The following is a 26,560-nucleotide window of genomic DNA, read 5'->3' as shown; positions in this document are numbered from 1 at the left end:
CTTAAATGCATCGGAAAAAAATTGAAAAACAATATCTTTTGATTAAGCCAAGTGCTGCAGTTAGACTTCACCAGTTTCTAATATATTATATAATTAATACTCAAGATGACAATCTCCAAATCATCTAGAAACAATTTTTAGAAATATACTGTGAATAGAAGCCCCTAAGGAAAATACATATCAAGAGTAATTGGTAACACGTATTAGAATTGCCATCCAGTATCTAATAAGACAGTCCCTGCTTAAAAAACACAAATGACATATGGCAAAAAAGAGAAAGCAAGATCAAAAGTTACATTTTTAATGTCTTTCTCTATCATTTCTCTCCTTAATGTCTCACTTTGTGAGAATACAATATTGCTAACCACATAGTTTAGAAAACTAAAAATAGTGTAATAGTACAGCCACGTGTTCTATTTTCATTTCAATTAAAAAATTGTAAGTTTGAAACCATTTTTAAAAATATATAAAATGACACAGAAAATTCACGCAGGATTTTCCAGTGAATGGAGGAGTTAACATATAGATGCCTAGATATAAAATTAGTCTTGATTCCTTATGACGTGGTATTTACAGAAAAATAGAAATACTTTTGACTTAAAAGGTCACTGCGGGATTTCGCTGTTTCATGACCACAAGAGCAAACTATATCTAAATCATACTGCTAGATATAAAGAATAACCTGAGTGTGGCAAGTGTCGACAGCTGCCTCCGTGCTTAACTCTTGATCCACTGCTTTAGGAAAATTAGCTTAATAACACTTTTTTCAGAAAATCACTATAACTTTTTGACTCTTGGTCCATCTCTACTTAAAATCCCTTTTAGGATTGGCCTGTAGTTTAAAGAAGTCCAGCCCCCTATATTAAGGCTGGACCGAGGAAACCTAGACCTTCCCTGACAGATGTTTCTCTAACCTCTTTTTAAAAACCTCCAATGACAGGGATTCCACAACCTCCCTGGAAAGCCTATTCCAGGCGGTAAACTCCCTGTATAGCTGGAGAGATTTTTTCCCCCTAATATCTAACCTAAAGCTCCCTTGCTGCCGATTTAAGCCCCTTGCTTCTTGTCCTACCTCCAGCGGACATGGAGAACAATTGATCTCCATCCTCTTTATAACAGCCCTTAACATATTTGAAGACTGTTACCAGGTCCCCCTTCAGTCTTGGTATCTCAAGACTAAACATGTCCATTTTTTAACCTTTCTTCAGAGGTCAGATTATCTAAACCTTTTATCATTTTTGTTGCTCTCCTCTGGACTCTCTCAAATTTGTCCACATCTTTCCTAAAGTGTGGTGCTCAGAACTGGACACAGTATTCCAGCTGAGTCCTCATCAGTGCCAAGTAGAGGGGGACAATTAGTTTCTGTGTCTTACATATAATACTTCTGTTAACACACCCCAGAACATTAGCTGTTTTGCAACTGCATCACACTGTTGACTCTCATTCAATTTATGACCCACTATAACCCCCAAATCCCTTTCTGCACTACTACTGCCTACACAGTTATTCCCCATTTTTAGTTATGCATTTGGCTTTTCCTAACTGCATTTGTCTTTATTGAATTTCATCTTGTTGAATTCAGACCAATTCTCCAATTTGTCAAGGTTGTTTTGAATTGTAATCCTGTCCCCCAAAGTGCTTGCAGTGCCTCCCATCTGGGAGTCATCTCATTTTATAAGGATACTCTCCACTCTGTTATCCAATAATTAATGAAAATATTGAGCCTGGACTGCCCCTCTACATAGGTCTCCCCAATGTGACAGCGAAAGTTTGATAACTGCTCTTTGAATATGATCTTTCAACCAGTTGTGCACTGACCTTACAGGAAAGTCTTCTAGACCACATTTCCATAGTTTGTTTATGAGGATGTCAAATGGGACTATGTCAAAGCCTTACTAAAATCAAGGTATAATCTGCATCATTCTGGTTCCTCTGAGGCATTCTGGACCCGAAATATGTGTATTGCTCATTTGACAAGGCAGCTACAGACTCTTTGTGCAGACAGAGCATGCCCAGGAATTCAAACATTCATTATCTTTTTTTATATGCTTGTCTTCATACCTTCTCCTAAGCATGCTCAGTCCTCACTTTTTCTATGATGAGGCTTCCAGATGGAGGAGACTGCTCTGTTATATAACTAAGTGCTGCACAATTGCAATGCCACTTTCAGGCTCTCAATGACCAACGTAGGGATATAAGGAGTATAGCTATGATCATTATTTTGCTGCTGGAAATTTCACAGCTCCCAGATTTTGCCTTGCATGCCTGTTCATGAAATGATGATTTTTGTACCTGGAGTCTAAATTTCTTACATGTAGTATGAAAACTGAGATGTTTCAAGATGCTAAATGTCGCTATCTCTAAAAAATGGTACTGTTTTAAACAAAAAATAATTTCTGTTGTCTAAAACTTGTTGTAAATTTTGTGTTAGTTAGGGGTACCTACTCTCTAGGTAAAGTATACGTGAAACTTACATAACTAACAATAGACTTTGGAAAGAATAACTTATGCTATCCTGAGAGGTATGACCAATAGGGAAATGGGTTCATACATCTGTTACAGCAGCTAAATTAGAGACCCAAATGCAAAATCAGGACTAGGGACTAGCAAATGCATTTTTGATACGAAGATAAGGCAATGGATGGATTCCTTTGATCCATAAATGCAGATATTTTAACTGTGACAGATAATTAAATGCCATGAAAACTATTATACATTTTAACTGGGTGAGAGCACAACAGAATGGAAATAGTATATATTAAATGTTCCAGGAGAGCACAGTACTTTGCAGCCTGCTTGTCCCTGGAAATATGTTTTTATTAAAAGGAAACTTAAAAAAGTAATGGAAAAAAAAACAATTGACATGCCAGTGACATTTGCAAGGGATAGTAAGCAAAGATTATTGTTCTCTCAGTTTTTTGTCTAATTTGAGTCAATTTACTAGGCAATATATAAATAACAGTAATTGGCATAGTGCTACAGCTTTAGTGTACTATGGACCAGATCCAAAGCTCACTGAAATCAGTACTAGTCTTTCCACTAATTTCAGTAGGTTTTGGATCAGACTGTGTATGAGGATCTGTTTATCTTCCTTATCACCCATCCCTGGGAGAGAAGCATCAGATATGCCATGGGTCAGATTCTGTAACCCTTACTCATGTTGAGTAATACCTTAATTCGCAAATAATCCCACAGATCTCAATGGGACTACTCATAGAGTAGGGTGCTACTCAACATGGGTAACAGAATCTGAACCTATGAAGGTAGAAATGGACCGGCGCTGCATATTCTCATCCAGGTCTGGATGTTGAACCTCACAACGTTTAGGGGTGTTTAGATCTGGGATTTGGCTCAGACCATTCTAAAAATTTAGTAAGCACCAGTCATGACATGTAGATCCAGACCCAGTTTTGGATTCTAAAGCTTCAAAAAATGGGGAAGTTCAGATCCACAGTTTTGTTTTGAGGCCTGGTCTTCTAAGAAATCTGAAGTTCCAAAGCATGATGAAATTTGTGTGGCTGTTGAGGTATGTGGTGCGTGTGTGTTTGTAAGAAACATTAAGGTAGGAAGTGAGGTAATATAGCTTGTGTTTCTTGATTTTAAATGTATTGCATGTTTGGATCCGGCAATTTCAGTCAAAGAATGTTTATTCTTCCCATAATTAATCATGATTATTTTTGTTTTGCCTGGTATATTAGGAATCTTTTATATTTATCAAGGTTCTTATATGACCTTCACCTGAGCACCTCACAATCACAGCTGTGCAAGTGGGGAAGTGCTTATCTCCCTTTTGCACCTGGGGAACTACAGTACCCAATAAACTAAACAAATTGCACAAGGACGTCTGTTGCTGAGCCAGGAATTTAACCCAGGTTTTCTGAGTCAAAGACGAGTGCCCAATCCACTAGCCCAGTCGTTCGCAACCAGGAGTATGGGGCCCCAGTGGGCCATGAGCAGGTTTCAGGGGGTCTGTCAAGCAGAGCCAGCATCAGACTCACTGGGGCCCAGGGCAGAAAGCCAAAGCCCCACTGCATGGGGCTGAAGCCCAAAGCCATGACGCCCACCACCTGGGGTTGAAACCGAAGCCTGAGAAGCTTAGCTTCCTGGGGCTCCCTGTGGCATGGGACCCCAAGCACTTGTCCTGTTTGCTGTCCCCTAATGCCAACCCTGGCTTTTATATGCAGAAAATCAGTTGTTGTGACACAGGTGGGCCGTGGAGGTTTTATAGCGTGATGGGAGGTCTCAGAAAGAAAAAGGTTGAGAACTCCTGCACTAGACTGTCCTTCCTTTTTAAAAGGGGTAGGCATTTATTCTACTGGGAGAAAATGAAATGCCAATATATGTATTTAGGTATGAATTAAATATTGAACATATTTGCCCATAGAGATGATATGGAAACTCTGCCCACAACTCTACAGATCTGCCAGAATAGAAAGGGCAATATTTGGTGTAAGCTGTGTTGCCTTTATTAACTCAGGAAACAAGGTGCCTCTCTAAATATTGCTGAATACTTAAAAAATGAAAGGTGGAATTGAAAGTTGTTAGAGTACAGTATATGGTTGAATTGATTAATTCAAGGTGTCCAAAAGCCTCCACATCTACTGGCAATACTAAAAAGGTGGGCATGCTATAAACACCACTTCACAGGAAGACCGATAAACCTCCCATGGTGGAGGGGCGTAAAACCAAGATAAAAAACACCAGAAGGAAGCACCATGTGTTTTCTGAATTTTGTGGACACTGAGGGCTTGTCTTCACTACTGCACGCTGCTGCAATCGATGCAGCAACAATCGATTTAGTGGGTTTGGTGAAGAGCAGCTAAATGGATGGCAGAGTATTCTCCAATGGATGCTGGTACTCCCACTCCCTGAGAAGAGCAAAGTAAGTCGACCGGAGAGCATCTCCCATTGACGCAGCGCAGTGAGGACATGGAAGTAAGTCGACCTAAGCTATATCGACTCCAGCTACATTATTCATGTAGCTGGAGCAGCGTAACTTAGGTCGGCTTACCCCAGTAGTGAAGACAAGCCTAGAGTAATGAAGGTAATTGTTTGCTGGGTAGTAATCATCACATACCCAAATGACCATTCAGCAGGCTATAGGAGACTCCATTAATGATGGCAACAATAGGGCCAGAACGTTATGGTCCAGTCCGAGCATGGTAATGTGGCCAAGAAATGAGCGAATGATGGAATAATCTGGCTAACTAAGAAATGAATCTCTTATGAAAAAGAACACAAGCAGCTTGTGGTTTACATATGCTCTACATGACCTGCAAGCAATGGAATTTTTATATGCTCATGTGTGATCTTAGAGCTTTATTTCTACGTGTGTGTGTGTGAGGGGGTGCATACGGATAAGCATAACTGATATTGATAGACACGCCTGAGCCAAACCCCCGGATTTCATGTTCAAAATCCAAATTTGACTTTTACAGTTTGAGCCCATTTCTAATATTTAGTCAGATTTATGACCAATGTAGTACTTTGGAGCTAACTCTTGTTCATAGTTTAGCCATTGTTCAGTCGTCATTAAAGTATATAAAAATTATGCATTTATCTGTTTAGCCTATGGGCATTTAAATCTCCGTGTTCTTGGGGTTTTATTTACTTACTCCTTTGCTGCTTGATAGATGGGAGCACATAAAATGTTTCCTCACTGGGGATGTCTCATTAGTTTTTTTTCCTTTTAGTGTGATCTGTCATACAATAGCAGATAATGTGGAGTCTTCACACATTCATGTGACTGTATGGTATTTTTATTTATAATTATAAACTAGTTTCTTTTATGTTTGCACAGGGCAGTTGGGATTAAATATAGCCCTGTGCTTAAACACTATCCCCAAAGAAAATGCAGTTATATTTAAACCAGGGCTCTGTCTTCTTGTGTCATTACAGCCCCACTGTTTTCTAAAAAGCAAGCGTGCTCTGTGATATAGAAGGTGGAAACTGGGAAGCTGGCTCTGCTAAGCCTTGCCTAATGCAAACTGCTTTAGTATGCACATCACATCATGCCAGCTATACTGCAGGGAGCAAGCAGTTATCGCACAAGCGTGCATCCTCAGAGCCAGGATAAACACTCCGTTACTCTCCCTCTAAACTGCTCTTCTGGGAGGGAGAGAAAATAAATAGAGTGAGAGAGAGAGAGAGAGAGGCATTTGAAGTAACCTTTTTAAGGAGAAGGCAGCAGCCAATAGAACCTTTTCTTATTTTTTTTCCACTTCTTACTAGAGAAAACCGTGTTATCTCAGCAATTAAGGAGAAGAGCCAGCATCTAGGGTTCCAGGCTGTGAGGGGAAGTAGCAACTTGTACCAGGTAGGAAGCCCTTTCAGCATCCTCTTTAATTCATGCAGCTCAGTTACTATAGTACTTGCTATGTTACAATACTGTGGCTGACTTCTGGAGACCTTGTGTCTGTTAGCCACCATTCCCTGAGTGAAAGGGACCGTGGGGAGCCTTAATTGTCAATGACCTTCAGGGTATTTCTTGGAAAGGCACTAATACTTAGTGCTGTAAAGTAAGGCAATCTAGACTTCCATCTAACTGCTTAGATGTGTGCATTTAGCATCAGGATGCAGCTGGTCGAAACTGCAGCTGTTACCCATATATGAACCCATGTCACAAATGAGTAAAAATTAGCCATTTTATAACAACAGAAACAGCTGCTCTGCATATTTAGCAACACTGATGTACTACTGTCCCAAACTTATTACCATAAATTCATTGTGTGCTCTAAAGTAAGCAAATAGGCTTGAGTGTATTCAGAGTTATTCCGACATTTAATGTACTATTACATTTTCGTAGTCACTCATGCATATTTCATCAAGAGTTTTTATAAACTTTTCTGTTGCAGACATGTCTTCTGTTGTAGATTGATACTCTGCCACTAAATAATGAACAATAAAAATAATTGTGAGCCTTGAATTGAACTGCTGGCAATACTACTTTCCAGAATTACTTGCTGAAAGGCTGTTAGAATACAGGAAGACCTCTGCAAGGTTTGGGAAGAGGGTGTGGAATGGGATGGAACACTGAGTTTTGGGGATGCTCTTTTTTTCTGCCTTTACTCTCACCAATGTAAAAAAAAAATACAAAAACAAAAGCCCTACTAACCTGATTTGAGATCCTTCTGTTCACAACTTTCTACTTGACATTTTATGTTTTTGTTGAATCAAATGAATTAACCTTTACTTGACATTCACATAACCTTTTCACGTTGCGATGGTCATGTGACTTAGGTTTCTTATTAAAAAACATGAATTTGACAGTAGGATATGCTTTTTTAAAAATTCATGGCTATTAGATTTTCTCAGAGCCTAAGTTCGTCTGCAAGAGCTATCATGATGTTTACCAAAAGAGTTGATCCTTTTAAAGTTTTGTTGTTTAACGCTAAATTTAAGTTACGGTCTTTTTTTAAGTAGCGGTTGGGTCTTAGGCAAACTTTTACAGTCTTATCATGGCTTTGTCTGTAATATCAGACTCTTGTGACTGGTGAATTCTGTTAGGATAAAGCAAAAATCTCTTTTGAAGGCAAAAACGTGTGAGCAAGAATACGAGGTATCCGCTTTACCTTCCTATAACAGAATTAGAAAACCTGTGTTCTTCAAAGCATTCAGTGCTTAGGCCCACTAATTTCACAGATGTTCAGCATGAGTTAATATTAGACATAATTCTGTGCCTAGGCTTCTGATGGCATCCATACGACCTTTTGCATCTTCTGACTGCTTTATTTAATATCTAGAAAAATATCATCAGCATAAATACTTTCATAAAGATGCATTGTGTTTTATTTGCGGTGGGGAAAAATTCTGTTGAAAGAAAATGAGTGTATTTTGTATTATTATATCTTTTTTTAGTCTTTTGGCATGTTAAATGTCCCGGGGAAAACACAATGTTCAGAATTTATAATTATGCCTGATAGTAAATCAATGATATGGAATTTACAAATATTTGCATATTATTCAGCCCAAGTGAAGTCAATTAGGTCCAATGAGCTCCCTGAACAGTCTCAATTTAAGAGCCCTGATACCACATGAAAGGAGTTTTATCCTCCATGCCTTATTTTTTACTGAACTGTCATTTGAGGGACACAGAGAAGTCCAGCTTCTTGGAGGTTTCTCCGTTGTTTAGAAGTACTCGGTTTTCAGTCAACCTGTTATGATACACAACTGGAAGGAAACCTGAAACAGAAAATTGACCACTGAAGTTCTGACTCCTTTGGTATGTGTTGCTGCTAGAAGAACATGATAAAGAAAGTAAGAACATGTCTTCTGTTTTCGCAGAGATAAATATTTATGAGATGTCATGCTCAATGGAGTTATTAATTTAAGGGCATTGAGAAAAATAGCAAGAAACATGGTGACGTGGAAACATGTCATAAATACAAATTTGGTGTACAATTTTAAGCAAATTCAAATTTTGTTTCTTATCTGCAAGGTGTGCACACTTGTTCCTGTAAAGATTCTAAGATTTCCCTAAGGAGACATTCATCCCTAACATGATCCCAGAAAAGTTAATGGAGTCAGAAAATTAACTTGGTTTATATAATTTTGTTTTTGTCTAACCATCTGAGTTACAAAGAGTCACTGATATGGCACATTTGCCATCTCTAAAAGGAGGGTGTGTTTAGAGAATCAGGTATCAGGATGTTTGTTTTCTTTTCAAATCTGCTGCTGACTTGGTGTGTCATTTAACTTTTCTGTGCCTCAGTTTACCTATCTGTAAAATGAGTGTTTGCCTATTTTTGCAGTGCTTGTGATGTTTAATGTTTGTGAAATGTTTAGATCCTTAGATGAATGGTGACATTTACATATTTCAAAATCTTGTTAACACGCAGTGCACATTAGACATTACAAAGACTGAAGCACCTTGTTTTAATTAATAGAGAAATGATAAACCTTTAAGTCAACTATTCATGTGGATTTCATCTTCTAAAGAGGGTAACAGACTTTGCAAGATGACAACTTGTAGAAATATTTCCTGTTTCATTTTATTGCTCTTCTAACGATTGTATTCCAGTGTTTTAAACCTTTCCCCCATTCCTGGTAGTACTAAAATCTGTGCAACTTTTTTTTTTCTGTTTGTAACTTATGAATGTGACTTTAAAACAGTGTGTGTGTTGATTTTTACATTGATGATAGTGTGTGCTACTGAAAGGTGCTGGGTGAACATTATAATCCTTGGAGGCTCAAATTCTTTATTCATTTATACAACAGGTTTGAGACATGCAAGCTTCTTCATATTGTCCTTCCACAGTGTTTCAACCCTGAGCTGCAAGAGACCATCTTTAGAGAGTAAGATTTGAATGTGCATTGGGCTCTGCTAGTGCGTGGACCTATGTGCATCCCATTGCCTTTAATGAGACTCTTCATGACTGTGGGGGTGCATGCTAGCAGATCTCTATACAGGAGAAAGGCCTTTAAGAGTAGTTCAATCTTTGTGGCCCGTTCAGTCCCTGAATTTTCATCTTTGTTTTAATAAATAATTGGAGATATACCTACCTCCTAGAACTGGAAGGGACCTTGAAAGGTCATTGAGTCCAGCCCCCTGCCTTCATTAGCAGGACCAAGCACTGATTTTGCCCCAGATACCTAAGTGGCCCCCTCAAGGATTGAACTCGCAATCCTGGGTTTAGCAGGCCAATGCTCAATCCACTGAGTTATATCCCTCCCCCTTGTCACTGTTAGCACCCTTTTTGTAAGGGGGTTTTCTTACATGGGCAACAATCTGAATACAGCTGAAATGACTGACTAACTCATGTCTTCTGGTCCACCACACAGTTGTTATGCAGTAATCAATTTTGGTCACTCTGTCATGGGACTTTGTACCAGAGCTCTGAGCTATCCTGCCCTGTGGCATTGAGCCTGATAGCTCAGCTGCTGCTAAGGTGAGTGAGGGTTAGATCCATTTTGAAGATCATATTTGCTGCAATGTGCATATGTAAGGTTCAAGCAAATGTACAAGCAAATAGTATTTCTTCCTTCCCTTCGACTCTCTCCTGAGATAAAACTGACCAGAAGATACAATATATGTTTAACCATAGCATAAAGGTTATAACAACAAAAAGTATGAGCTACAAAGCTTTGGTATAAATAGGAATTATTATGTGTCTCCCAAGAGGCCATTATCTCTTGATCTCGCTTTAGATAGATTTTCATAAGATCTTTGTTTTTGAAATCAAAACAATAAATGGACAGCCTAATAGCTCATTACTCTGCACATGGAGGAATGATGATTCCATAACAATCCAATGCTGTGTGATGGTAGGAAAAGACTGTCCCTCCCTTTTTTTGAGGGGGGCAACAGATATGTCCATGTTTAGAGGTATGTTCCTTCTTAAGCGGCTAGAAAACAAAAAATATTGGTCTGGCTTTTCCTTAACCTTCCAGATGTTAAATAATAATTTTTCAAGATGGAACCTTGATGACCAATGATGCTGATATTTTGCTTTGTGTGTAGAATCAAGTTCAGAGTTAATATTGTAGCTGCTTAATGCTGAGCTATGTTGCCAACTTGAAAGAAATAGCAAGTTACTTACCAGCACAACTTTTGAGATTTATTTAGTCAATAATCCCCAAGAAACCAGTCATTACTAGCAATTAACTGCTGGTTTGTTAGCTCACTGTGGACCATTAATGCTCTAACAAAGTGACTGTTAACTAATGCACCAGTAGCAAATTTTGCAGTGGCTATTGCTCTTACTCTATTTGTCTTCTATGTGGCATATGTTCTCTTTTATCTGTCTCCCTCTCCCCCCACCCACCCACTTTGTTTAGCATCTAGAGAGTAGTTAACAACTGAATTTTGCCCAATTAATGCTTCTTCAGTAGGGGAAAAAACAGTGGCATCCAGGCTGGATTTGCAATATATATATATAGTTGAAAATAATAAACATTAGCCTGCATTGTGTTACCCTGGACCTGCATCTCTTTATCTTCTTATAACATTTTATACGTGATGCAATTAGTCAGAGATTATTTCTGATCATTTTATTGCTTAAATGAAATCATAATACTGAATCCAAACAGAGTGAAAGAGTATGCAACCAGACAATCCCAAATATTGATCTTAGAGCCCCCTGATGGAGGCTGTCCTCCAGGTGGAGGGAATTAAAAATAAAATAAAATAACATCCCAGGACATTTTGGACATCCCGTTATGTCTCAGCATGTCCAGAGCCCCAAAAGACATTGGACACGTGAGGGTATGATATAATGGTGAGATCCAGAAAATAAATTGGAGTCTAAGTGGGCTCCTAGTTTAATATGTTTTAGTGCTGTGTTTCATTCAGCCTCATTTTTCAAGGACCACAAGGGGGAGAATTGGAATAAATAATACTCTTTTCTTATAATACAAAAAAAGTCAATAGCTCAGGGTGTAAGTGTGGGTGTGTTAACTTTTTAGCTAATGGAATTGAGGTGTGCAGCTCCACTAGGCTGATTAGAACCATCAGAAAATATGCCATGTTACAATGAAATGAAGAGAGATGGATTTAGGTCAGTATCTAATGAGTGCTAGATACAGTGCACTTACATTCTGTGCAGGAAAAACAAAAAGGGAAAAATACAATTTGGCGTAACTCAGTATAAATTGGGCAGTCACTTCCATTAGTCTTTAGTTTGACTCTTACCTGGTACAGAAATTAAAAAACAAAAAACCCCAAATAGAATTATCATCTAAGTATTGGAGGTGAACAAGCAGAAAGGCTTGTCAATATAATTTAGCGTGCATTTATGAAGACAGTGTGATCTTGTATCCTAAGGTGGACTAGAGCACGTGGTTCCTTTTTTAATTCCTTTTTTAAAAGAATCTTACAGCTCAAGTTTTTCTTCCAGTCCTAGTCATCAAAAGTGGTCCACGAAATACCGGTAACTGTTTTTTTTTGCACATGGAAGATAGAGATGGGAGGGAGAGGGGTTCTAGGTTGTTTTTTTAAAATATTGCATTAATTTGGTACAAGAGATCAAGATTGTCACACTGAATATTTATATTTTGTTTTGAAGTATCTCTTCAGATAACGTCATCTGTGAAGTAATTCATCAGAGGTAACCTTGCAGAATCATTGTGCTCAGTATAATGCATAAGATGCATAGCAAATGTATGTCGTCACCAGTAAAGAAGCAAATGTATGCAATAGAAAGCCAGGAAAGAAAATTGTCCTTCTGAAGTGCTCAAATCATTCGGTATATGTTCTCTTTGTGTGCATCGTGCTTGCTTCAGTGTTAATTGGAGTTAGATGCAGACATCAAGAGAAGAATAAAAACACCTTTGGAGAGAGGCCGTAAAGGTGAAGCAGAATTCTTCATGATAAATATCTTTCTTTCACTGTTTTCTATCTAAAATTACTAGTATTTAATGGATACGTTTTTCTTGCATAAATTACACACATTGAAACATTGCCATTAGGCATTTGCAAGTAGAAGGCTAATCATAAAAATCTGGAATGGGTGGCACACTTACCTAGGCCTGCCTGGAAAACACCAGTCAGATTCATAGGCAAAGTGGATTCAACAGTCTATGCATAACAGAATCAGGTCTTTGGATCTGCAGAAATGACAGGCTGCTGTTTTCTAGTGACAGGAAAAAAAAATACTTGTATAGAACAGCCAAAGCGTAGTTCACATAGGCTGGGGCTCTGATGACTTCTGATGATTGACTAATGTATTATTTGCCAGCAGTCCTGCTGAGATTGAGACTGCACACAGAGTAAGGTGCTATGCAGCATAAATAAGGGTAGCAGGATCTGCCCTTCAGACACTAATATACTTGTAATTTAATATGGTCTTGGGTGTATTGATAGAAAATAATCACCTAGGTTTAACATTTTACATAAGTGAACATAATTCTTGCAGAATGACAAGGGAATTGCATGTTACTGAGCTCCTTGCGTGTTTGTTGAATTTTTATTGCAATGGATACCAAAATTCAATTATTTAAAGCTGAATTACCACCACTATTAAAGTGTTGACATATTACTTGCCATTGGGTGTCTCTGCAACTCCACAGAAACACAGCTGTATGTGTATCTTTCTGCCTGTTAATCAGAAGAATTCTCCTAGTATGACTATAGTCAGAGAAGTCCCTTTAACTCCCCCCAACTACTTCTGTGATGCTCCCAAGAACTGAGATTGATACCTTAATGTAAATGTTACATTCCCCTCGCCTATCCCACAGTATGCTGTCAACGTTGCTACCTCTGCATTTCCTAGTGCATTCTGGCTTGTGCTGTATTTGTTTAGACTTATAACAAGAACAGGATGGAGTGGGGGAATTGTTTGCCTTGAATTCTATGTGCCTCTGGCATGGTATTAAAAATATATATTCCTACCTCATGAAGATGGGCCTTTCAGCATGCGCTGTAATAAGTGTGGACCTTCTAGATTATCAGTGCTCCAGGAATGGGCTAGTTTTACTTTTGTGTATTGTACCTTCATGGTAGAGGGAGGGAAACAATAAATAACAGTGTAAGAATGACACCACCTTAACAGGTGCTCCCTGTGTGTCCGTGAGTCACATCTGCTTACTTGCCGAACACAAACATGTTTTTTGGTGCTCTGAGCAATGTAAACCAAATACAGCTATGGCAGTGTGAGATTGAATCTATTCTGCCTCATGCAGCAACAACACAATGCCTAGCACATCTGTAGGTGCCGTATAAGTAATAACGGAAATCATATTAATAACAAAACTGTCAGCTAGATTGCAGAATTTGTTCCTGGTGATGATGTACTGTTCAGGCAGGGAGAGCAGAGTGAGACTTCTCAGACTCCAGCTGCGTCTGCAGTATTGGCAGCTTGGGAAGTAATCTTTTGACTTATGAAACAAGCACATGCTATATGAAATACATTCTACCTGCACTGCGCTCTATGCAGGTGGAGGCAGAGGGGATGAGGAGGTAAAAATCAACACACCCATCCGGACCTATTCTGCCTCCCCACCTCCATAGCCTGTCAACTGGAATAGTAGCCACCTCCTCAGTTTTGCAGGGTGTAGAGGCTATTGGATCTGTTGCTGTGGGTCCCATGCATCCACAGTGGTGAGACCAATACAAAAGCACTTTTCATGCTGAATAGCAGGTACACAATACCCCCTGCACTGCTCTTTTGCTTAGATCCCCCTTTGTAGCCCTTTCCTACCACAAATGAATTCCAGCCAATGAGAGTAAATATAGAAATCTGTCACTTTTACTAGACACGGTCCTAAAATGTCACTTTTGGCTCTGGATCCAGATTTCCACATTCTGCAAATTTGGGTGCATTCAAGTTCTTTTTTTGGGTAGGGAGGGAAGCAGAGGGTTGGGTGCAGCCTATAGTAGACATAAACCAACGAATGGGGAGGTTTGTTTCCTACACTTTGTGTACAGATTTTCACTTTGCCAAATTGGTGTAATATGCTACTATCTACTAGAATGTACGATCTCACCCCAGTGTACGTGATGATGCAATGTGACACGTTCACTTTGTTCGCCACAGCTGTCTCAGAAGAGAGGTTTGAAACACATTTATGGATGTTGATCTTTTTTTATTGTACATTTCATCATCTGCACTGGTATAGATGCTTAAAAATCCTGATTAAATATTTTTTGTTGTAAAATGATAAAGATTCTTTCCTCATGCATGGGCTTGTTTGGAAAGTTAGTTTAGACTCTTTGGCATGGAGTAGTGATATAAAATTATTTTGAAAAATATATATTCAATAAGAAACCATAGCATTAATTATAGGAGTTTTTTGGGGCTCATTAAATTGTTTTAAGCTATTTGGCATTGCATTTCTTTCTATCACCCTTTTGGAATAACTTAATGAAACTAACAAGGGAAATTTAAAATAAGAAGGCTGTGCTTGTCTGATAGAGTATTAGGTTCTTTAGATTAGATGTTGATACAGTCTGTAAAACTGGCATTCTAGGTATTTCTCTAACACTGAAAGAGATTTACTAATAGACTCAGGTGAATCCTCAGAGATGCTCTGGGAAATCCGCCAATTTCTTTAGTATGCCATCAGTTAATATCACGTTTATTGGAGCTTCATAAAGCTTGTTTAATTTTGAAATTTCTTTGAAGCAACATTTGTTTGGAGGGGAAAAAGTTTTTGTTAGCATCAAGGGAGTGAGACTTGGGATGTTCATTGCCATTTCAGGGAAGGAGGCACCAAGGAGCTGTGCCACGCAAAGTAGAAAAACATGCGTGAGCAGAAGGGATAGCTTATAGGCAACTGAACTGGGCAACTGACTTCTTTGTCAGAAAGGAAGTGATGGGTTTTTTTTTCCCTGATGAAGAAGCATCAGAAGAGCAGTAAACATGATTTCTCCTGTAGAGTGAAGTGAAGAATGGCTTTCCTCTTGTGGAGATGAATTTTCATCATGAATTAATGATGAACAAAATAGTTGCTCCCCTAACACAGGAAACTTTACTCCAGCCTTGAAAAATTCTATTTGCTGACTTGCCTGGGATAAGTCACTGTTCTGGTGGGTGTGTATGATATAGAAACCAAAAGTCCTTTTCGCATCCTTCAGTAGGATGATGATGATAAACAGTGCAAAATAGTTCTTAGTGTTTTAAGTGTTTAAATAAACCAAAGAAACAATTAGGCTGAGTTTTAGTTTCCTGGACAAGAGAATAAAAACTTCCTTCTCTTCTGCTCTCCAGTCTTCCCTTGTTTGTTGCTAGTCATCTGTGTATCACATTCTTCCCACAAAAATGTGCAATAGGATTGACTTAGGATGGGTGAATCTCAAAGTTCAGAAGCTGTACTCAGATAAGCACCCAAAGTTTCAGTGATTACCCAACAGATTGCTGATATCTAGCAATCACACCAAGACAGGCATTCTTGAAATATTTCCAATAGGGCTGAATGAGAGCACGAGAACAGCTATTCTCAAGTTATTTTGTCATATATGATTCTGATTTCAACTAGAACGAGAAAGTGGAACAGCAAGAAAAGAGGGAGTTAACGCTGAATTACCATACCACCAGAATGCACTAGGAAATGCAGAGGTAGCAACGTTCAGTGGCACAAAAAATCATTTTAAGGGATGGGGAAAGGCTTCAGTCAGTTTTCATGTTGTCAGCTGGCTCGCTCATCCCTCAATATATATCCTATGGTTTTCCAGTGGCCATGTGAAAGTGAAATGTCCAAGCTGTGTTTTCACTAAGCATGTAACTAGTTTACTAGTGGAACAAGAATGGGAGAAGTTTCTTTTGCATCAAAATGACACACAGAATACATAGTCTTTGCAGGTGCCAAACATTCCATAGAGTCTGCATTTACATTGCCACTGTAAGTGAATCAGGGATCCTGACTGCAACATAGTTACAATAACTAGTGTAGATGGGACCTGACTACGTCTCCCCAGTCAGATTAAAACTGAGGTCAATCCAAAACTTTAATGCTGGTTGTGGCAGTGAGGTTAGGTCCTGTGTGAACACTAACTTGTAACTGCATTGTTACAGGGTTCTTAAACTTCCTTCTTGTTGTTGGGTACACAGCACTGAGGTGGATCACCATGTGTGAGAAGGAAACACAGACTGTGCTATGCCTGTGGTCGGTAAGTGGCATGCATGCCCATGGACTTTTCAGCAGCTTTTCAGAGAGTAAAAATGGTCTTGAACCTGGCTGTAAAAACTCATTTCAGAGTCATCATAGGAAGCCTTCAGTGCCAACTTATCAGAATGCAAAGATGAACTGTGCCAAGGCCCCTCTGACAGGCCAACACAAGGCTGGAGTTAGTTCATTTTTGTTATCACTGAGAAAGATTAAATAGGGTTTGCAATCAGCCACTGACTATAACAGGTTTGTTTGTTTGTACTTATTAAAGAGTGAAGTATAAGACTGGTGGAGACAAGTTTTTTTTAAGCAAGGGAAATAATGAAAGATTGTTGTGAGTTTCTAAGTGAGTAAATTGTCAGGCCCTGCAGATACAGTAAGTGGATACGGTAGGGGTTGAAGAAACCAAGATCAGGTGCCTGCCCATGGCTCAGGAGCCTAAATGCTCTGTTAACCAAGTCTGTGTCGACTACCATGCTGGAACCAATGAGGGTGAGAAATGGCTTGTGATAATTCAAGTGGCTTACAGCTCTACCTGCCAATTGCATCTTGCAGTTTCAATGAGATAATGGGTATTTCCTGGAAGAAAAACCTTTTAAAGGAAACCTATAGCGATGCTGTAATAACCCGTGTTAGGAAGCAAAATGTAAGCAATATACTTGGGTTTTTGATTGGGATGGATTTTCAATGTAACTACATCAATCACAAAAATCTAATGTACCTATGAGAGATGTCTTTCTTTATTTGTAAGGAAAGACTGAGACTTTGAGTTATGCTTTCAAGAATCCGCCACGCTTTTCATCTTCCAGTCTTCAAATTTCCACTCTTACTGTTTCCTTTAAGGTTTCTGAGTGCTGTAATGCAACAAGCAAATTTCCATGAGGCATACTACAATTAGAACTACCCCTACCATTCAAAATACTGGGGCTGAAACCCAATGGCCTTGCTTATTTTGTAGTCAGTTTATTGGTTTTGACCCTATGTGCTCCCATTGCTGCATTAGCCATTATGAGTCTGAGGCCACTCTAAGTGTTTGAGAAGAGGAAAAAAATTATCACCTTGATCTGTTGGACAGGAGAATAATTGAGATTAACCAAAAGGCTCCGTTCCAGAAATCAATCTTGAAATGTCTGTCGAGGCCTTCTTGTAAGATTCCAACCACTTCCTAGCACCATTTACATTTGAAATATACTGCACTGAATGGAAAAGCCATTCTTGTGGTATTTGGATAGTTGCACTTCCAGCGAGAGGTAGCATAGAATCATAGTAATGAAGGGCTGGAAGGGACCTCAAGAAGTCATCTAATCTCTTGAAGAAGGACCAAATAAACCTACCCCCATCCACATGGGCGGTGGGTATTGTAGGCAGGGGTAGGCTGTAACTTCTGAAACAGCCTAGCATGACCGTGCCCACACTTTGCCCCCAGGCTAGATCCCATCCTGCAATTCCCAGCACTCTGCCCTGGCTGGCTGGCCTGCCTCCCTAAAGACTCAGGGCAGGTGGTGTTTGGACCGCGCTGTCTGGCGCACCATGGCTGGGGGTACTGAAGCCACGCCACCTGTTGCTCTGGGGCTGGCTGCCCAGAGCACTAGAGCTGGGGGCACTGTGGCAGTGCTGCCCGGAGCACCGGGGCTAGGGATGCTGCAGCTGTACCGCCTGGCCACCCAGTGGTGAGGCTGGGGACTGCAGTGGGGATGTTCTGGTCTCCTGTGGGGCGGGGGATAGAAAGTGAGGGAGAACGGGGGTCAGAAGGGGAGGGGTGGGGGGGCCTTGGGCACAAGGGAAGGGGCCATGGGCTAGCCTCCCCCAACGGCCGGGTCACCAACCGCCCATGCCCATCCCTGGCAGATGTTGTTTAACCTATTCTCAAAAACCTCCAATAATGTGGATTTCACAGTCTCCCTTGGAAGCCTATTCCAGAGCTAATTATCCTGATCATTAGAACGTTCTTTCTGATAACTAACCTAAATCTCCCTTAACATATTTGAAAACTGCAATCAGGTCCTCCCTTAGTTCTTCCTTGCTCAAAACTAAACATGACCAGTTGTTTTTTTTAACCTTTCCTCTGGAGTCAGGTTTTCTAAAGCTTTTATCATTTTTGTTGCACTCCTATTGACTCTCCAGTTAGTCTACATCTTTTCTAAAGTGTAGTGCAGAAATGGACACAGCACTCTAGGAGAGACCTCACCAGTGCCAAGTAGAGCAGGACAATTATTTTCCATGTCTTGCATGTGATATGCCTCTTAACACGCCCCAGAATTATATTAGCCTTTGTTTGCAACTGGATCACATTGTTGACTCATATTCAAGTTGTGATCCACTCTAACCCTCAGCTCTTTTTAGTAGTACTACTACCTACCCAGTTATTTCCCATTTATAATTTGCATTTGATTTTTTGCTTTCTAACTGTGGCACTTTGCGTTTGATTTTCACCTTGTTGATTTCAGACCAAAGCTCTAATTTGTCAAGGTCATTTTGAATTCTAATTCTGTCCTCCAAAATGTTTGCAACCCTTCCCAGCTTGGTATCATCCCTATTCTCCAAGTCGTTAATGAAAATATTGACTAGTCCTCAACCCAGGACAGACATCTGCGGGACCCCACTATATAAATATAGTAGATAAGCATTTAAAAATGGTCAAAATAAACATTTTAAATGAACTCTCTGAATCTTGATATTGAAGTTAGGCAAAGTTAATATTAAGATACCAAAACTGCCTTTTATTGTTAGAATGTTGTTGATTAACTGTTAACACACACAGAGCAACCTGCAAAATGACTTTGTTGTTATAACCTCATAATGTAATTTACACCTAAAGCCTGACAATAAATTAAATTGCAAAGGAAAATAGTAATTAATTGCAGCAAATTTTCCTGGTACTTTGGATTGGCTCCAAATATTATTCAAAAATTTTAAGTTGGTCCTGACAGTCTAAGAAAAACCCAAACACCAAAGTTCTGTATGTTTTTGTATCCTAGCTGGGCCATATGATATTTTTATAATTCTAAATGGAACAGATACACGTTTCCAGCAAATCTTTAACTCCTTACTCATGAAAAATCCCCATTGATTTAACTGGCAACATTGTCTTAATAAGGAATAAAATTAGGTGCTATAAAATTTCTGATTCTATATTCATTCCTTCCTGTGCCCCCAGATCCGTGTTTTTCCACCTTATATTTTTTTCCATTACACACACACACTCATTTCTTGCCTCTGTTCGGTTCAGGCCACTTCTCCCTTGCTGGACTGAATTGGTACTTCAGAAAGCAGTATGTCTTCTCCAGGGTGTGAAATCAGTGGGCATGCCTAGGGAGCAGGTGCTGCGTCTGAATAGCCAATTAAGATAAGCAGAGAAGAGAGACAAATGCAAGGAAGAGACCAGGATGAGGGCTGTGGCAAGAAAAACAAAACAAAAAAAACAGGGAAGGGAGAAGGTGGGGTAAACAGGGATGGAGGAGAAGCAGGAGCATGAGGACTTGCTCGTTGTATAAGTGCCACTCCAGGGTGAAGGTTACACATTAAATCACTTATCTTAAAAGGTAATGTCATAGTCAGTAAAATCCTACAGAATATTAACTAGCTAAGGATGTGGGGCCAGATGCTGAAATGCTGCTGAGACGCATTCAGTGCAGCTACAGTGGGGAGGGCACATAGGTAGCTTGAACTCATTTTTGCAATCCCCTAGTGCTGGGGCCATTGGGGTGCTGATCTCGTCATGGTGTAAATTAGAGCAACCGGACGGTCTCTTTGACATGTTCAAGCTACCTACGATGCCCATCAAGGGATTGTTCTGGCATCTGGAGAACACCAAGACATAAGAGAGATCTGGTCTTGTCTCTCCCCTGGTGACTCCACATTCAGGGGCTGTTGTGGTAATTCTATGCTATCAGAGGATTCTTCTGTGGCTGAATCCACTGGCTTTGTGCTACTGGAGCAACCAAAAGCCAACACAGAGTGCCAGAGGACCACGGAGTGGAAGCCCAACCTTTTTTCAAATCCCGTGGTGAGAAAGAGTTTTCAGACTTACTCCAAATTCTTGCCTTTTCACAACAGATCCTTATAGTTACTAAAGATCAGCTTCACTTTGAGATCCACACCCAGTGTATGATCAATAACTTCCAGAGCTGTCCTTTTGTTCCATCACTCGAAGATGACTTGAGCTGAAGTGCATCTAGCTATATATTCCTATTTATGTACAGAAAGATCCTGTTTATACCCACTTACTGCAATACCTCATGTATCCTAGAATATCTCCCTTTACAGAGAAAAGACTATAACTGCAGTGTCTCATATCCTAATATATGGTAATTGTGGCTATAAATCTTGCCCTTTTAAGGCAGGCTACTATTACTAGAATTTCAACAATTGCTCAGAATCTTCAGGCCCAGATACAGATCTGATGTCCTTCAGGCCCTATTGACAGAATTCTTTTGCTGGCATGAGATAACCAAAGGGGGGGGGGGGCAGTGTTTCACTTTTCTCACCAAGTTATGGACCTAACTTAGTTAATAGACAATGTTCAGGCAAGCAAGAATCTACCCAATTACAGGGAGATTTTTTTTTTTTAAATGGTGGCTGAAAAGGAAAATGTGGGAACTATTCACCGGAAATACCACTTGATTCCAAATTTCTAAATGTAGTCTTTTCTTGTGCGAAATTTGTGCACAAAATTACTACATTTGCACATGAGTTTTGTTCTAAAAATGGAGGCTATAATGGCAAATAATTCTCTCTATGCACTTTCCAAGCCACTCCAATTCAGAAAATAAGATGAAAACACCTGTTGTTGGGCAAAGGAACCTTGTGCATCCCCCTCTGAAAATAAATCCTTTACAATGATAATGTGACATCCATGATGGTTCAAGGCAAGTAACAAAGAAAGTCTCTCGTTAAATAAATAAATAAATAAAATACAGAAAAACCATTGCCAGGAACCAGACTGTTTTGATGGTTTGCTTTAGTGGGAGATGAATGGTAGCAACTAAAACGAGCCTTCTGATGCAGGAGAAAAATCCCCAACATAAAATTGTCATTCCTTCTGCAAAATTCTCTTTAATATTCTTCTTTGAAGTTGGCGATATCTAGTCTTCCTATCTACAGCATTATATAGTAATTGATCATGTTTCATGCAGAATAACTAAGCAGTGTTAGTGGCTTTGATTAGAAAGGATACATTTTTAGCATGTCTGCAATATCAGTAAAAAAGTTTGCTGTAAAATGCAGTGATAGAGCAGCGGCCCAGCAATTGAAATGACCCTCTCAGAGCTGCTACCCCTCTGCACACCTGCAGAAATCGCTGGCTTTGTCTCCTAGGTATGTTCTGTGCTTCTCAATTAAGAATCTGTAGCTTGAGTCACACAATGTAGCAGCTGACAAACTCAGACATAACTTTATCTCACAGAGACTGTTGCTTGAATTGATCTCACATACGGCGTGCTACTTTGGAAATCTGCAGTTCCTGGCCTACTACTTTGCCAGGTAATTGTTTTTGGTATTAGCATGTAGAATATACAGTTAATTTAAAATATGACAGCTGTATAAGCCACAACATTTGCAAAGAGGGACAAAAAATTAAGTTCAACTGAGAGACTCAGACGTATTCTAATGGGCACCCAAAAATGTAAAGCTGGTTCTGACTGACCTTATTCTAGTTCCAGGGACAGTTTTACACCTGCTACAATAAGCAGGTATTGGAAGCTATTGGTCATAGATGCAAATGTAACAGCTGTAAAAAATCCCTCTCAGAACTTGGCATCAAAATTCCCCAGTTGCCAGTGCCAAACACACCTCAACAAAAAGTACTTAGTGTTATATAGTGATGCTAGAGCACACTACTGTAAAGGAGAAGCCAAAGACAAGCACATTAAAGAACTGCAAGCAAAAAGATGGAGCTTGATTATTGCTAGAATTTCAGGTATGTGCCAACATGCTTTCAAAATGCATTTAATCTTTTACAGACTTTAAAACGCCATTCAGGGAAGCAAACTCTTTGCATTTTTTTAAGATATTTGAATTTGTAAGGGGGATGAAATGCAGAATTTTGTGCCACTTCAAGGTAGGTGTGTGTGTGTGTGTGAGAGAGACAGAGAGAACACACGCACACATGCATGCATGCAAAAGTGAGGCATCCAGAGCTTTCGGAGGGAACTTTCCCTTGACCTTTCTGAGGCACCTCATTCATTACTGAAAGCGCCTAAAAGATGAAAAGTGACCTCTGCTCAGCAACTCTATATCAGGATACATATGTGCAACTATAAGAGCTGCTTTTATTCTGTGCAGGACTTGGGTTCTTTCGGATTTGTCAGAAGGTGATAAGTGAGTGTTCTCTCTTAAATGCATAGTTAGTGATGGCAATTTATTCATGTTGTTTGAGAGCCAGAAGAGAGAAGGCTGAGATACTGCCCCTGAGGCTTGGAAGGAGGAGAAAAAGGCAGTAATGGCCACAGAAGTGACACTAATTGCCATTGCATCCCTTGGTTTGTTCTTGTGACTCATTTCCCTTGGAGATAAAAGGAAGCAGAGTCGCTGGTACAGAAGGGAGTGGCAATGCTCAGCTTCACTGTGCTGCTTTGCTTGCTTGTCTCGCATTTGTTAATGCTAGTCAGTATTTCTCGTATCCTGGAGCACTTTCAAGCATGCAAATCTCTCTCTTGTTACACTAATGCAGACAATTTTATGTTCTTCCTCCCTCCCGTACCATAGATTAGAAGCTGTTGAGAGAAGTGGCCATCTCTTTGTATGTGTTTACACATTGCCTAGTAAAATGGGCTCCGAAATTTGATTGTGGCCTCCTGGTGCCACTGCAGTGTAAACATTTAATAATAACTACCTTAGTTAATTTGCTTTTTAAAAACTTCATAACCTCTGCTAGGGAGGTTGTGACAATGCAGCCTGGTCTTCATCAACAAAAACTTTATTAGCATGAACGTAACCCTACAGATGCCTACAATTTCCAGTACTGAAAAATCACCAGCAGATGCCACCCTTTGAATTGTTAACCATATCTCATTTGTTTTTGCTACTTGTAACATTTGGTGGTTCTCTCTTTCAGACAGGTTCTTAGCTACTCTGCCTGAAGAAGTCAGAATTTTTGGAGGCAAAGGAATAACAGTAAGAAGGTTTCTTTTTCAAGGCATAGTCTTTTGGAGCAAGCTCCAATTAAAGCAACCAATTCCTCAGAATCACAACTTCCAGCAGTAGGAATTAGATGTCTAGTGATGACCCTTGTGTAAATCATCATTTCCTAAGAGTTACCATATTTTGATGTATGAGAATGTAATATGAAATACCAGTTGGTAACATCTTTTACAGTGACATTGTAGTAGCTTAGACTACTGAATTTAGCATTGACAGTTGTGACCTCCTTCCATTAGATCTTGCCATCTATTTTAACTCTGACCAAATCTGCCAATATTTGTCTCAGTTCAGATGTACAGTATTGTAGTTGGCTGCACTCTAAGATGATTATGACTTTATGTCTGGATGAAATCCATGTTCATTTACTGCTTCCAAATCTGCCAATATTTTGGCACTTTTTTTGTTTGTTAGTTTTTATTTATTTTTTTCTAACCAAAAGTGCACATTATTTTTACAACTCCTCTGGGCACTATGTTCTACTTCTGAACATCTAAATTCTTGACGATTTCTCCACAGTAGTATTTGTATTCCCTAACGTTAGCATGGGGATACCACAGATACCATGGTAAATGCCAAATTTGTAATTAAATTTACCTGAGAAAGTACACTTCAGAATACCTTCGCCCTAGATATAAGATCCTTTCAAAGTTGAGAAGTTATATATTTCATAGCAGCAATTATCAGGGAAAGTATAAGATGAACATGAATCTGTCTTCCTGTTTTTCCTGACAGGAGCAATAGGAGAGCACCATTCAGTTGATTAATGTATCCTCGTAATAACTCTGTGACTCTTCATTTTCCCCAACTCTGCCTCTTTTGGCAGCTGTGGAGTTGTTACTCTCTGAACAACATTTGCACTGTAGGGGTCTGCATTTCAGGGCAGTCTTTACAGGATCTCCCTACAAGAGACCAAAGTGTCAAAATACACTAAAACTGATTTGATTTGTGTGTTTGATTAAGCCCATTGCATTTGTTTTATAATGTCCCAGTAAGCAATCAACCTTGCCTTTGCAGACCACAATTAAAAAAAGAAAATCTAGCATATTTTTCTTTATTTTGTCTGTGCAACAAACAGCTTTGGCCTTTGGGGTCTTTCCATTGTACAACTGTTTTAGGAAAGTAAACATTCTCTGCACACTCATGATTACATCTGCGGTATCCTTTGGCAGATAACCTGGGCCAGATCTGGCCCTGTCTTTCTTCAGTTTTACCAGTCCTCATCCTTTGGCATATGCTGGCACTGTCTGATTTTCCCTTTGTTCTGTAAGCAGCCTTGTTTCACAACTGGACAGACTCAGTATGCTCAGTACTTTGAGATTTTATCCATTAGTGGCACTGAGCAATTTCCATAGCGCTGTTTAAAGAGAGCTCTTTTTTTCTTTTGTAATCTCTTTAAAAATCTGAGCATACGCAATAACACTTTTTTCACACTCCTTCTCTTGTTTGTAAAGTGCCTAGCTAAAGGAGGCTATGTTCATGCATGGGATGCCAAGTTACTTTTGTAGTTAAATGCCTCATGCCCTGTATTGCACCAAAAGATGGCTGTGCTGCAGGTTAACAAGAAAATGTATGGGCAGAAATCATGCACTAAGGTCCAGATTCTGAAAAATAATGCTTAGGTGGATAGTCCACTTTTGTATGAAATTTACCTTGCCTTCTGAACTTGGGCATTTCCTAACAACTGTCTACTTTAGTAGGTACCCTTTCATTAACCAGGCAGCCTTAACATTTTTTAATGGAATGTTGAGTGAGAGAAATTTCATCTATAATGATGTTTCAAAAGCGAGTCATCTTTGGCCAACAGTTGCTGCTCAGTGGTAGCTGAGATACCTTCATTTACCCCATGCTTTGATTTGCTATTAACGGTGGTATCTTATGTACCAATGTTGTTTGGAAATGTTGTAACGGTTGCATTTTTTAATAGCAAAAACAACGAGGTGGCCTCGTGGCACCTTAGAGACTAACAAATTTATTTGGGCATAAGCTTTCGTGGGCTAAAACCCACTTCATCAGATGCACGGAGTGGAAAATACAATAGAGAGATATAAATACACAGCATATGTAAAGATGGGATTTGCCTTACCAAATGGGGGGGTCAGTGCTAACAAGCCAATTCAATTAAAGTGGAAGTGGGCTATCTGATGAAGTGGGTTTTAGCCCATGAAAGCATATGCCCAAATAAATTCGTGAGTCTCTAAGGTGCCACAAGGACTTCTCATTGTTTTTGTTCATACAGACTAACATGGCTACCACTCTGAAACCTTTTTAATAGCAGTTACTTTATGCCAAATGCCAATGCGGCTTGGAATTAAATGCGTGAGCATAGAACTCCAAATGTTTCATCTCTAATTTATGCCAAGGATTTGGATAATATAGTGCAGTGGCTAAATAGGTTAACAGCATTATTGGGAAGATAAGTATTTTGATATCTATGTTACTCCTTTATTTTCTCCTGCACGATTCCTTTTATTTCCCAGCCTTCATATAAGTAATCACTGGGTTGATGTTACTATGAGTCACATTAGTCACTGAATGTATGTATAGATATACTATCAACACAGTGTCTGTCAAACATGACTAATGGTTGTACAGCATCTCTCCAATTTAATTTTTTGCTTTTCATTTACATCTTATGGGGTTTTTTAATAACCTTGTTTACATTTCCACCTTTAAAAAAATCTGTAAATTATCATTGTTCTATATTTTGTTTTAGATTCTGATCACATTTGGGATTTAACAAAACTAATGATAATATTGTAGTGCATAGTGTCAGGGAGTAGCCGTGTTAGTCTGTATCCATAAAAACAACGAGGAGTCCGGTGACACCTTAAAGACTAATAGATTTATTTGGGCATAAGGTTTTGTGGGTAAAAAACTC

General features: G+C 39.4%; 1 protein-coding gene across 7 annotated transcripts in view; it reads left to right on the top strand.

Moving 5' to 3' along the window:
• The first annotated feature begins 6,072 nt into the window (after window positions 1-6,072).
• TENM1 (teneurin transmembrane protein 1) overlaps window positions 6,073-26,560 on the top strand; it is a 1,412,425-nt gene continuing 1,391,937 nt past the window's right edge. For all 7 annotated transcript variants that reach the window (XM_050964456.1, XM_050964455.1, XM_050964457.1 and 4 more), the window contains exon 1: window positions 6,073-6,316. The gene's annotated coding sequence lies outside the window, so the exon portion shown is untranslated. The remainder of the gene's footprint in view (window positions 6,317-26,560) is intronic.

The sequence above is a fragment of the Gopherus flavomarginatus genome, chromosome 8 (assembly GCF_025201925.1).
Source record: "Gopherus flavomarginatus isolate rGopFla2 chromosome 8, rGopFla2.mat.asm, whole genome shotgun sequence".
NCBI classification, from domain to species: Eukaryota; Metazoa; Chordata; order Testudines; family Testudinidae; genus Gopherus; species Gopherus flavomarginatus.
The sequence above is the reverse complement of the archived record's forward strand: the minus strand, read 5'-3'. Positions and strand labels throughout refer to the sequence as shown.